This window comes from Opisthocomus hoazin, chromosome 11 (assembly GCF_030867145.1).
Source record: "Opisthocomus hoazin isolate bOpiHoa1 chromosome 11, bOpiHoa1.hap1, whole genome shotgun sequence".
In the NCBI taxonomy this organism is placed as follows: Eukaryota; Metazoa; Chordata; class Aves; order Opisthocomiformes; family Opisthocomidae; genus Opisthocomus; species Opisthocomus hoazin.
Window position 1 is genome coordinate 23,419,070 of NC_134424.1, and position 12,524 is coordinate 23,431,593.

At 45.6% G+C, this 12,524-nt stretch overlaps 1 protein-coding gene across 4 annotated transcripts in view; it reads left to right on the plus strand.

Moving 5' to 3' along the window:
• Window positions 1-12,524, plus strand: part of IQSEC1 (IQ motif and Sec7 domain ArfGEF 1) — a 388,154-nt gene that overhangs the window by 70,303 nt on the left and 305,327 nt on the right. The gene's annotated exons all lie outside the window — the stretch shown is intronic.

Below are 12,524 nucleotides of genomic sequence, written 5' to 3' on the forward strand. Positions count from 1 at the left end.
TTCATAGCAGACACAAAGGGACTGCGTTCTGAACGAGCCGGTCAGCGAGAGTCTAACGGCCTGGAAATGGGGATGCTTTGGTGATGTCCGCCAGGCTTCTCGGAGAGGGTACAGGGCTGTGTGTGCTTTTTAATTTATCCCCCAGCTTAATTGCTTCACCTTCCGGAGATGGACAGCAAGCACATTGAACAGAAACGTAAAAATATTTTTTGGTTGCTTTGGGTTTAGCCCACTGCTATGTCAGCCTGCAGGTAGCTGCATTGCCCCGTTCCCTGGAAAGAAGTTGCACCTCCCTCCCTCCCTCGCTGTCCCCCAGGTGACGCGGACAGTTGCGTCTGAGGAGAAGGATACTTCTCCAGTTAGCTGAAAGTGCCCTGAGGTCATCCACGTGCCGAGCTTGGTGTGTATCTAACGGTGGTTGTTGAACATGGAGGTGCGGCAGGCTGTTCCAGGCTCCCCAGGTGGTGGTACGACATGGCTGCTGCCCAGGTCATCCGCGGGCTGGAGGAAGCGCGTTCCTCTGCCTCTCGCTGAGCGGACAGATGGCTGCTGCGACCTCGCTGTAAAGCGCGGACGGTGGAGGGGATCGCTGTCTGGGAAAGCGTGGGGCTTTGAATCCTGTCCGTTGTTTTAAACTCTTCTCAGACACGTTCTCTGGAACAGGGGACCTGGGTTACTAGAAGGAGCATCTTAGGTGAGCGCGGAGAGGATGCGTGCGGCCCAGCCGCCAGCTAGCCTGACGCTCGGCAGCGCGTGCGGCCGCGATGGCTGGGCAAGGCGATGAAGCTGATCTTTTTACGAATCTCTGCAGAGATTGCTGAGAGCTTGGAACAGACGTTTCTTGGACAGTAGTGGCTGTAGATAGTCTAGGAATAGAGATAACGAGCCCTCTGTGGAGACCAGCTGCCAGTAACTGCACTTCCATGGTATTTATCATAGAACATAGCAAATTATCTATGGGAGATAAATATTCGCTGCTTCTCGGGGATTGAGAGACATGTCTGCTTGGGTTTAACAGCTTAGCTTCAAAGGACAAAAATGGCATCTGCTGTCTAAGGAAGCGGCTCTTTTCCATGTTGCTCCTGTCCAGGCTCCCAGTTAGAACTGATGTTCTTACCGTGGTTTCTAGAAGTGTCTGTGTGTGTGTAACACCTTTGTAAGGACCGAAGAGGTTTTGGTAGTCACTGCCACGTGAGCAATGCATTCCAAGAGCCGGCACGGAAGGATGCTGCTTAGGATGGAGGTCTTCTCCACAAGTACGGGTGCGTGCAGGCAGACACATTCAGACTGCACATAGTAGATCCGTATAAAAAGAATGGGGCATCCACAGTATTATACTCTCACTTCCTTAAGATTGCTAAAACCTGATTTCTTTTCTTTAATAGGAGTTAGAGAAAATACAGGACTAAAGAATGTCATTAGTTATGTCCTGTGTGAAATAGCGTGCTGTTTCGGTGAACGTGGTTAATTGGCGGTTGTAGGTCTAATATCCTGCCAATTTGGTAAACTTATCAAATAGGTCCTTTTCAAGGAGCCAGCCGTATGTTGTCCTTTAACACAGAGCTCTCTCGTTATGCTTCCTTCCTCCCCAGCACAGCAGCGTTCATTGCACTGTTTTATATCGGTGTGCTTGGGGAGAATTGCCCTAACCTGGTAATTCTCTGGTTACCAGTACGTACCCCGGGCTGGTCGCAGAGGAGCAGTTCCGGCCGCGTAACTGGCAATTACCTACTTTGTTGCTATGGTGCACAGTGGGAATTGGGTACCTGCTGTCTGTCTGTATTTATTTCAAAATGGTGCCTGAAAATATGTCTTATATAAGTTGCGTTGGATCTTCCAGCTAGCAATTCGTACGTTTACCTTGTATTAACTGAGCTTCACGATGCCGTTTCCCGTGGGAGAAGGCTGCGGGGAGACCTGATTGCAGCCTTTCAGTACTTAAAGGGAGCCGACAGGAAAGATGGGGACAAGGGGCAATGGGCACAAACTGAGGCACAGGAAGTTCCGTCTGAACATGAGGAAGAACTTCTTCCCTCTGAGGGTGACGGAGCACTGGCCCAGGCTGCCCAGGGAGGCTGTGGAGTCTCCTTCTCTGGAGATATTCAAGACCCGCCTGGACAAGGTCCTGTGCAGCCTGCTGTAGGTGACCCTGCTTCAGCAGAAGGGTTGGACTAGATGACCCACAGAGGTCCCTTCCAACCCCTACTATTCTGTGATTCTGTGACAATCTTTCTAGTAGAGACAGCAGTGACAGGACGAGGGGTAATGGTTTTAAACTAAAACAGGGTAGGTTTAGGCTGGATATAAGGAAGAAATTCTTTACAATGAGGGTTGTGAAACACTGGAACGGGTTGCCCAGAGAGGTAGTGAAGGCCCCATCCCTGGAAACATTCAAGACCAGGTTGGACAGGGCTCTGAGCAACCTGATCCAGTTAGCGGTGTCCCTGCTCGCTGCAGGGGGGTTGGACTAGATGACCTCTGGGGGTCCCTTCCGACCCAAAACTTTTTATGATTCTATGATTTTCACGCAGGATCTGCAAGGAGAGCTATGAGTCTAAGGACCAGCCCGAATTTAGTCTGCGTGTGGTTCTGGTACGAGTTTTAAGCTTTCACTTTTGGTAATGAAAAATCGCATCTAAACTCCTCCTGCTTTTCTGCTGTCAGGACGTATCTGTGGGTTTTTCTGAGGGTCTGAACGCACAGCATGCATGAGCAGCGGAATGGTGCCCAGGGAACTGAAGTGTATGAAGTGGGAAGAATAATGAAGCCGAAAGCTTTCTATACGTTCATCAGAACGTGAAGCCAGTCTTTAAAAACATGGAATACTATCAAAGAACGCTCTTCTCCTGTGGCTTGAAGTGAACAAGAGTCTTGAGGCCTTGGCATGAGGTTGGTACCATTATAACTCCTGTGGAATTTCTTGGAGGGCTCTGTCTCCTGTGATGGGCTTTGTTTAGTTGCATTGGTGAAAAGGTGTCTCCTCAGTTTGACATTGGAAGCACTGTAATAACACAAGAAGCAATGTGTTGGAAAAGAGCTCCTCGCTTGCTAGAGACAATGCAAAGCCGTACAACAAGTAGGAATATCGTGAGTAAAATATAAACTGGCACTACTGAAAGTGCCAACAGAAATGCATTTATAGACTTCTGAGATATGGTTCCATCAGATCATATGGAGATGTTGGCTTTTACTGGTGCCTCTGTTTTGCTTCTCTTCTGTAGTAGAACAAACTGTCCAGCTCTAAGTACTGGACTGGTGTAACTATAAGCCAGTACAACTCCGGGTTAGTAACTGGAGGTACAGTTCTGCGTTATTCACCTCCTGCTGCTAGCACAGAGGAATTCAAGATTCGTGTCTGACATGGAGTAAGAGGAGAGAATTCATACTTGCTAGAAACTGTTTGCTTATTATAATACAGATGATACGGTGCAAAACGTAGGTTTCTGGTAGTAGAAACTGGAGATGGCATTTTGGAGAGTTGCTTCTACCAAATATGGAGTTTTGGTTAAGAGCGAGAACAGAAAAGTGAAACAACTGCTCTGATTTTAATTAATAGTGTTTGCTGCAGAATGTGTGAGAAGTGCACTCATTTTTATTTTTGGTTATATACCACAGAACTGGTGTGTTAAAAATGTATCAGGGTTACATCTCTGGAACACTCTTGCTCATCTTCTAGGTAAGAACGTCCTCTGGCTTGGGGGCAAAGGTTTTTCCTAAGACTTCGACTGAACCTAGCTGTGATGGGCCTTTTCTGGGGGGTGCCATGGTGACGTTTTTCACCAACTGCCTTGGAAAGATGCATGCGTGCAGTGTGTAACTTCCCAGTGGAAGAACTGGAGGTGGACCGGCCTAGTAGAGCATACCATGGAGCGTCTCGTGCCTTGTAGGCTCTGTGACCCCACTGTCAAAACGTGGAGGGAGCCAGACTTCAAACCCGCCGGCTGTGTGAATGAGCTGTACTTCTCTGTAGTGCAGGTTTGTTCCATCACCCATTTTAGTTTCACTTAAAAGGATTTGTCAGACGTGCTTGATCATGGGGTAGCAGTATTAGTCTGAAGGATTTCAGACAGCAATTGTAAAGACTATCTAAAAAGCTTGAGGACAAGTGTTACAGCTCTTCGTCCTCCTATACCTGAAAAAAGCAAGGCGTCTCATAAATGTTGACCCTGTGCTATCTTTCAAACTGACTTGGCAGTGTGAGATGCGGGAGTCTCTTAACTGCAGACCCCATGCAATGGGATGGAGGTGCTAGTGTCCTTGTCGGGCGGGTGTGATGGAGGCTGGTTGGTACGCAGCCTCCCTGGAACTTCCAGAGAGCACGAGCTGCCCAGGAGCTGGCATGGCTGGGGGCTGAGAGCAGCTTGGGACCAGGACGCACATCCAGAATGGAATCTCCTTTCACCCAAGCTGCAGGGCAGAGGTGAATAAATGCTGATTCCCATCATTGCAGGTCTGAGTTGGCTTTGAATTGGCAACTTTGGCTACTTTTTTGGCATGACCAGTTTGGTTTTGTGGGCTTGGGGAATCACAGAATCATTAAGGTTGGAAAAGAGCTCGAAGATCATCAAGTCCAACCGTCAACCCAGCAGCACCGTGCCTGCTAAGCCATGTCCTGGAAGTTGGAGAGTGCAAGAATTGCTGGGTTGTCTTTATGTAGCTCACTGTCTGAACTCCCCCGTGGACATGGTCCTCTTTGTGAGAGGTACAGCTCTCCCCTTTCCCTGCCTGTAAGCTCTCTGTATGCTTGAAGGAGTTACTGTAATAGCCAGAGACTTCTCAAATGAGGGATGCTGCTGTTCCTGAGTTCCTGCAGACTAGGAATCTACTGCTGTTGAGACATAGTGCTGTATTTCTAAATGTATGCAAGAAAAACATCACCAGGATTGCTGGCCCCATCATTTCTGTGGTATTGAAGCAGCTGTGATATTAGTTAGATTTAGCTAGATTTTAGTACCAGATTTTGCTGCCTCTTCTCACATATGTCCATGGGTTAGTGTTCCACGTGTATTTTGGCAACAGGCAGGAGAGGTTTGTAAGCTGATCATTCCATAGCTTCCTTCTGAGTAAACTCCTGGATCAAAGCAAAATTGGGATGCTGCATCTATGGAGGGAGAGGGGAGCCAGCAAGGCGAGTGGTTCCTAGCATCAAGCTGGACTACACCTTCTCAGGGAAGAAGCCTTTGAGCCCAGTGCTGACCTTCCCATCAAATGAGAAAGCAGTGCAGAGGAGAGACTTCACCAGGAGCCGCTGGAGTCCTGCCGCTGTGTGCCGTGGCTTCAGAGCATTGCTGCTCACGATGGTACTGCAGTTCTACTTGTAGTGCCAGTTTGTGGATGGTGCTAATTACTGCTGTCCATCTCCTGGTCAATTCTTGTAGGCTTTAGGGTGGAAGAGATGGATGCAGAGATGCTATAACTACTGTCCCTTGTATTAAGAGGTTCCCTGGCAATAGGTGTAAGGGTTTGGGAGGTGAAGTCATGATGACAAAAGATGTGGTGCTGGGTCTGAAGGCTGTTCGTTATATGCCAGTCCTTGGCTGAATTATCGCTAGGTCAAATGCTTTATGTTCACTAAAATCAAAGTTCACATTTTTATATTCTATTAGATAAATACTTGTTCTGGTTTGTGATACTGGAACACTTCTAGAAGTTCAAGACATGTGGGTCTCTTGCTGTTATTCTTTTCAAGGAAAAAAATCCTGTATGGGTTTTGCTGGTTTCCGTATGCAGATGACTTGATTTAATAAGCATACCTCTGTAGAGCTGAGCAGTGAAAAGCCCTTGATCAGCGTTGCAATAGGGAAGCTCAGTTGGCACTCTTTTTGCTTTTGACGTCTTTGAGCTTACCTTTACTCTGACTTCATACATCTCTTTCCAAAGATTGCTGGATACTAGCAGCACCGTTTCTGTTCCTAACCCTAACGTGCCTCACATGTGGCTTGTCGGATGTCACCTTCTGAGAGCACTTTCATTGGAGACCCTGTCCAGCACGGTGCTGAACCGAAGGGAAGTGCTGTATTCATGTGGCCGTTGGACTTTCTCATATTATTTAGAAAAGAACAAAAAGATTATTAGGATATTACTGTTCTCGAATAATCCATCAAAACAGTGGGTTTCCTGCTGTGCAGGGTAGTTTTTTATCTCAGTATTAAGTCAAAATGCAATGCAGTAATGGTATGCTTATAATTGATTTAGTCTCTCTGTTATTGCTGCGATGGGCAGGCCCAGGAGCGTGTTTTTGCAGCGAGTGCTCATTCCTTCATGAATATGCATAATAACAACCCTGCTGAAAGGGCTATAATTAGTGGTGAGAGGAATAATTTTTCCCATCCTGAAACTTACCTTGTGAAAATGCTACAGACTGGATAGGTCTGACTACGCTTAACGTTCTATCATGTTTTAAGTCTCCTCAGCCCCAGAGGATTATTCAGACCCTGTCTCATTCACAGAGCCTTGCAAGCTAACCCGTTTTTTGGACAGGAGAATCCCCATCCCCTGTGTCTGTGTCGCTGGCCGTATTGTTTGATGTGCTGATGGAGACCTGCTCAGCAGGAGAGCCAGCGCGCTCGCCGTGGGGCGCCGGGAGGTTCTGGGGACCTGGTACGGCCGTACAGGCAGCAAGCAAGGCCGCTCTTTTCAGACGGCTGGAATAAGAGCGTTTCTTTGCTGAACGAAGTGTTGCACAGCTGTTGTGGTCCACAGGGGCAGAGAACATCATTCAGGCACTGCAAACCAAAAGAACAATCCTAGAAAGCTGGAACAGCCTTTAGATGGGGCTGGAGGTTTCCTGGCAGCATCGACCTTGTTGTGAGTTGCTGCTCAGACTCTACACCCGTAGCAGGTTTATACTGAAGCACGCTAGTGCCTGCTCATGGTATCAGCAGTGCAGTTTATATAGCCGTGCGTGAACTCTCCCTGAAGCTTTTTTCCTTGAAAGTGATCTGGTCGTCTGCATTACGAATGCTCAGAAACCTCGCAGAGCACGAAGGGACAATCTGTAACCGGTGTCGCTTTCTGGAGGCAAGTTCGGTGCTCAAAGCCAGGCTGAATCAGATGCGTTGATTCTAGCACTGCTCTGTAGAGATTTGGTTCAGTCTTTGCTCTTGTCGGAACTGAAATCAGAATGCTCTTTAATGTGTGGTTACTGTGCCGTCTTACCTGTAGCAGGCCTCCTAACGTGTGTTAAAAAAATAAAATCAGTTCTTGTGGCTTGCAAGAAGATGGAGTATGGTTATTTAGCATGGAGGTTGGACATGCTGTTATAAACCGTGGCTCTTAGCCAGTTCTTGGTATTCTGATGGGAGAGCCAGCTGTGTCTAGGGGAGGAGACATGACTTGTTACTGCATGGTGGCTGTGAAACTGCGTTAAAGTGCTGCCCGCTTGTGAGGTTTTACAGAAAGAGTGCAGTGCTCTTTTCCTACCCTGCTGTGTAAAGCAAAATAGCAAAATTTTACATCCCAAACATGAATTGTAGACCAGTAGAGTTTTAAAACTGTTGTTTCTACTTGCTATATAGTTTCTACGTTCTGTTTTTATAGAACATTGCCATAACTCTACTCATTGCCCAAACAAAGTATCCACTAAGCTTGAAATCATTGCAGGGGTAGTTACGTACATCAGTCTGTATAATATGCCTTAATGTTTGTGAACAATATTTTATTTTGAAAACAATTACTTCCATGGCTCAGACCGAAAAGCTGGTCCTGAAGCCGCTTTTGGAAGCAGCTTTACATTGTGCTGCTTCCATTCTAAGCATAGCTTTAGGTGTAAACACACGACTTTCAGCTTGTTGATGGTGGCTTTTAAGAGCGGGGAGTAGTGGAGAATATTGAACACTTCCTGCTGGGGTGAGCCACAGACTTGCTAAAATCTTTGGAGAGGAAAAGCCATCGAACAAGCTCTGCCCCTGAAGCTGTGCTGCATCTGGGATTTCAGACCCTGCTCTCGCCTAAATGCAGAAGAGACTTGCTGGCTGGGGATGGGAACCTCTCATCTTGCCAACTTGAGTGGCTTTTCTGTCTCGTGCTTTTCTCAAAGATTTCTTCAAAATTGTAATATTGCTGTCAATGGCTTTCAATCTTTAGAGCTGACAACATCCCACCAAGAATGTTTTGTTGAAAAATTGCTAACCAGCTCGGCAACTGGAGGCCAAGATACCTTGTCTTTGCCTGCTTGGTGTAGTTATAGGGGGAGAGTGGTGACTGTCTCTTGGGTACGTGAAGCGAAAGACAGCAAGTCATTTCGGTAACATGAATGGAGATGTCTTCTGAAATCTCCAGTTGTCACAGATGTGGACTGACAGATGGAGGGGGATGACAGTACCTCATTTAAACTTAAAAATGTTTCAGGATTCTGAAAGTCACTTTGGTTTGCTGTCTCCTGTAAGCTTTAAGTACTAGGTTCTTTGTTTTCTTTGCCTTTGGTTTTTGGTTCAAGACTTGCTATGAAGGTACCTCTTCCTCGTGGTCTCTGCTTGCAATGGAGTTACGGTAAATACTGCTATCAGCAAAGTAGTTTCTGCCTCTGTTGTCTGTAATAATCATAAAAGAGGATGTGTGTTGCTGTGTTTCCTACTGAAAATGAAGTTTCTGGGGTCACGAAGAAGACAACCTTGTACTTCAGTGGGGCGTGGGGGTCAACATTTAGTTCCACTCAAAACGAAGTATTGGAAACCAGCCAGAGGTGAGAGGAGAAATCTCGGAGAAAGTTGCATGCCGTTTATCACATCACTGATACAACTTAGATATACATAAAGGGAATATGTTCTGTTTAAAATGAAATGCTGTAGCATAGAAGGTATGATATATATTGTAGCCTTTTTTTCCTTTAAGGTCTGCCTTAAAGGAAATAATGCAATATATTGCCAGAAATTTTGTCACCTTTCTCCTTTTTTCAGCAGTGATGGTATCATTTCTTTTGTCTGAGTCAAAAGGGCAAAAAGAATCCAGACCCCATCATATGCTTACAGCATAAGCAGAAACATTAAGTATTGATCCAGAATCCTGGCTTTTAAAGAATGCTTAAAGAAAATCTAATGTTTTCTTTCAAACTACAAGTAGTAGGGTTTTTTTCAGCACTGTATTCATTCAGCCCTGCAAACCAATTACTCATTCACAGAGTAAAATTGACCATCTCTGAATAATTCTTTGGAATTTACTTGAGTAAATCTGAACCTTGAAAATGCAAATTTGGCCTTTGCAGAATTTAGCAGCTTTTTTTACCTCATGGGGTCCTAAAAATAAGGAAGGAATGATGGTCTGTCTTCCCCTGTTGTTAGCTGTGCCGAGTTGGAAGGTGACCAGCTTGGGAGAGCTGTTGGTGCCAGCCTTGGTGCAGCTGGGCGTAACTCAGCAAACAGCACCTTGCGGAAGCCCAGCCTTTACCTGGCACCTTCTCCGTGCCGAAAACACCTTGTTTGGAATACTTGCCGAGTTTCAGTGAGATGGCTAGTGAGTTGCTGGAAAGGGGCTCTGGGGTGGCTGGTTGCTGCTTCTCATGACCCCAGGATGCTTTGGGCACACAGAGACATTTCCCCTGTGTAGACGGTTCCGATGGGTTTGTTATTCTAGTCAAGAGGAAAAGCAGAAAATTAAGGCATTAAAAATCCAGTTGTCTCGGTGACGTTTGAAAACTTGATAGTACAAGCAATTACACAGAACATCTTTTTCAATTGTGGAGTGTATGTGCTGCAAGATGCAATTTGCTGAAGACGGAGTGTGGGAAGGTGTCACTTAAACACTTTATTCATTAATGTTTTCATTACTCGTGGTGATGCATGGGCGAATTCGTTTCTCTTCCTTCTGTTGAGTTGATGTACCTTTCAGGGATAAGGTAATCATGGAGAAGAAGCTGCTTTGAAGTTGCCGTTTTTCTGCTGGAATGCATACGTGTATCTAAAACCTAACCACTGAAAGTGGCCAGACAGGCTTTAAAATATGGGAAGAGAAGCACAGGAGACTCTCAAATTAACACTGTGTCAGCCTGAATTCATAAACCTCCAGGCTGACGCTCGAATTCAGCCCTGTGCTGATCTTTTCCTCACCTCTGGACTGGTCTGTCCAGAACGTGTTAGAAGGTGTGCGTGAAGGTGGGCATCAGACTGCTTGTGTTACTAGGACAGGGTGCCAGGATGGAGATGCAGACCACTTCGGAAGTCTTGAGCATCTCTACATTCTAAAATGTTTTGAGGAATATAAAGGAACACAGCTGGAAGTAGAGCCATTCGGTATCAGATCCTGTCTTCATTAACAAGAAGGGGCAAAGTGTTATCTCTTAAGTATTTCTTTAAGAGCCCTTCTGGATGTGGATTCGTGGGATTGTTTTTCCATTCTGTGTTGTTTTAGAAAATCTTTTTAATATGAAGTAAAAGAAATCTTGTGATAACAGATAATAATGCCAGTAACACCCTAATTCGCAGAGCCTTTACAAGGTTGAGAGCATCGTATGTATGGGTAGGTACCGCGCTGGGTACACAAAATGCTACACAAGTTTTTATAGTGGTGAGAGATATTGTTAACTGAAAATCGTCATTCTGCCCTAAAGGAAGGGCAGTGATGATTCTTCATCACCTCAAGTAAAAAGACAGTTGTAACAATTTTGGAAGAGTGTTTTTTGAAACACAGTTCAGCTCTATGGCTCACTTCTGCGGGGCGTGCCGGATTGAGAGGTTGCGCAGGACAGTACTTGCATTCTTCTTTCCAGGCAGAAGTTGATAGGCTTTGCTCTGGACAACAGAATTTTCCACTGTGCTAATTTCTCTTCTGTTTTAAAGTGTTCTGTGATGTTAGCTGTCGGCTACATCAACGGATGTTCCTACTCGTAGGCATGCCTGGCCACCTTTCTGTAGCCTGCACTCCGGCCGTGGAATTACAGCACTCTTCCACTGCCAGACCGTCTCGTGGGACAAGAGATGAAGTTCACTTTCCCTTCTTTCCTTTTTTCCTCTTTTAAAATCATTCAGACTTCTTTACGCTTGAAATAAATGAAGAGAATGTTAGAGCATGTAATGGAGAGGGCAGAAAAAAATGTTAATTTTTGGTACCTATTTCTGCCATCGATTCTGAAAATTACATTTTAGTACTGTTTGCTTTCTGGCGTTAGACTTAGGAAACTTTTACTGGGCATAGCTTTTTCTGCTGCCTCTACCGCAATAGACCAGTTGTCACTGGGAGTCATTCTAGGAAGAAAATGGTCTTTTTTTTCCCCCATTCAGTCAACTAGGGATCATTCTTTAGTTTCGACAGAAATAGGCTTGGTTTTGATTTTGTGGAGGCAACTCTGGCGCTAGCTTATCGTCACTTCGGTGCTACAGCGTGCAAGTTCATATTGGTTATCTTTTGACTTGGGTCCCTGGTAAAATCATGACACGGAAAGGGTGTTTTGAGTCTTTGTTTTGCTCTGGAACATCCTGCTTTGCTGTGTGTGTTGGATTCCTGGTTTGGCAGAGCCTACTGACGTATTTAAGGTTTCTGTAGCGCTGACGCTGCGTTGCTTTGGAGTGAGGAAGGAAAAGAATTGGGCAAATTGCTGTATGTTCTTCTGGATTTTGTTCATGAAATGCTGGGAGTGTTATGTTTCTGTTTCTCTTCGGAGGAGGAAAGCTCATCGGTATGAATGACATTAAATTTCCTTACTTAAAAAATGTTGGGGGGAGGGGGGAGAGAATTTGTTCCAATTTTGATTCATAAAATTACCTCACTTTAAGAAAAAGATACCTTTTAAAAGCTTCTCTGACTTAGTATATCTCATCCCTTGTTTTTGCACAACTGTACAATTCAGGCAGATGTGGCTTTTTATATGTTTTAAATTACTTTTCTTTGCAAACTTCAGCCCTGTCTGAGTAGTGCCTAATAACCCCAGGGATTGGATACTTTAATATCCTGGGTTCGGCCAGGACAGGGTGAACTCTCACCAGAAGCTGGGAGGGGACCCAGCCGGGCCGGCTGACCCAAACTGGCCAGAGAAAGCAGGTATTCGATACCCTGTGCTGTCATGCTGGGCTCAGACTGGGGGAGCTGGCCGGGGGGAGGTCAATTCGCGGCTTGAGAGTGCACGGGGCATCGAGAGTTGCTCCGTGCGTTCTGCTGTTTGGTTTGTATATTCTTTCTGTCAGCAGTAGTGTTACTGTTGGCTTCCTTTGCTGTTCTGTTCAACTGCCCTCAGCCCGACCCACGCGTTTTTGCCTTTTTCTTCCCATTCTCCTCCCCAGCCCAGGGTGGGGTGCAGTGATAGAGTGGCCGCGTGGCTCTTTGTTGCCAGCCGGGGCCAAACCATGACACTGAACGTATTTGCCTGTGACCTTTTCAGCTAAAGAGTGAAGAAAGGCTTAAAAAAAAAAAAAAAGTACAAGCTAATCTGCTTCTAGAATAATGTCAGAGGCCAGTGCTTTTCACTTGCAAGTACAGAACATAAATCTTTGTTATTCCTTGTTTCAGAGTGTATTTACTCAGGGTTTAGAGAGTGTCAGCATATGTTTTAATATTGCAATTACCGACTTCAACTGTTACCTGTTTTTTAACTTCCA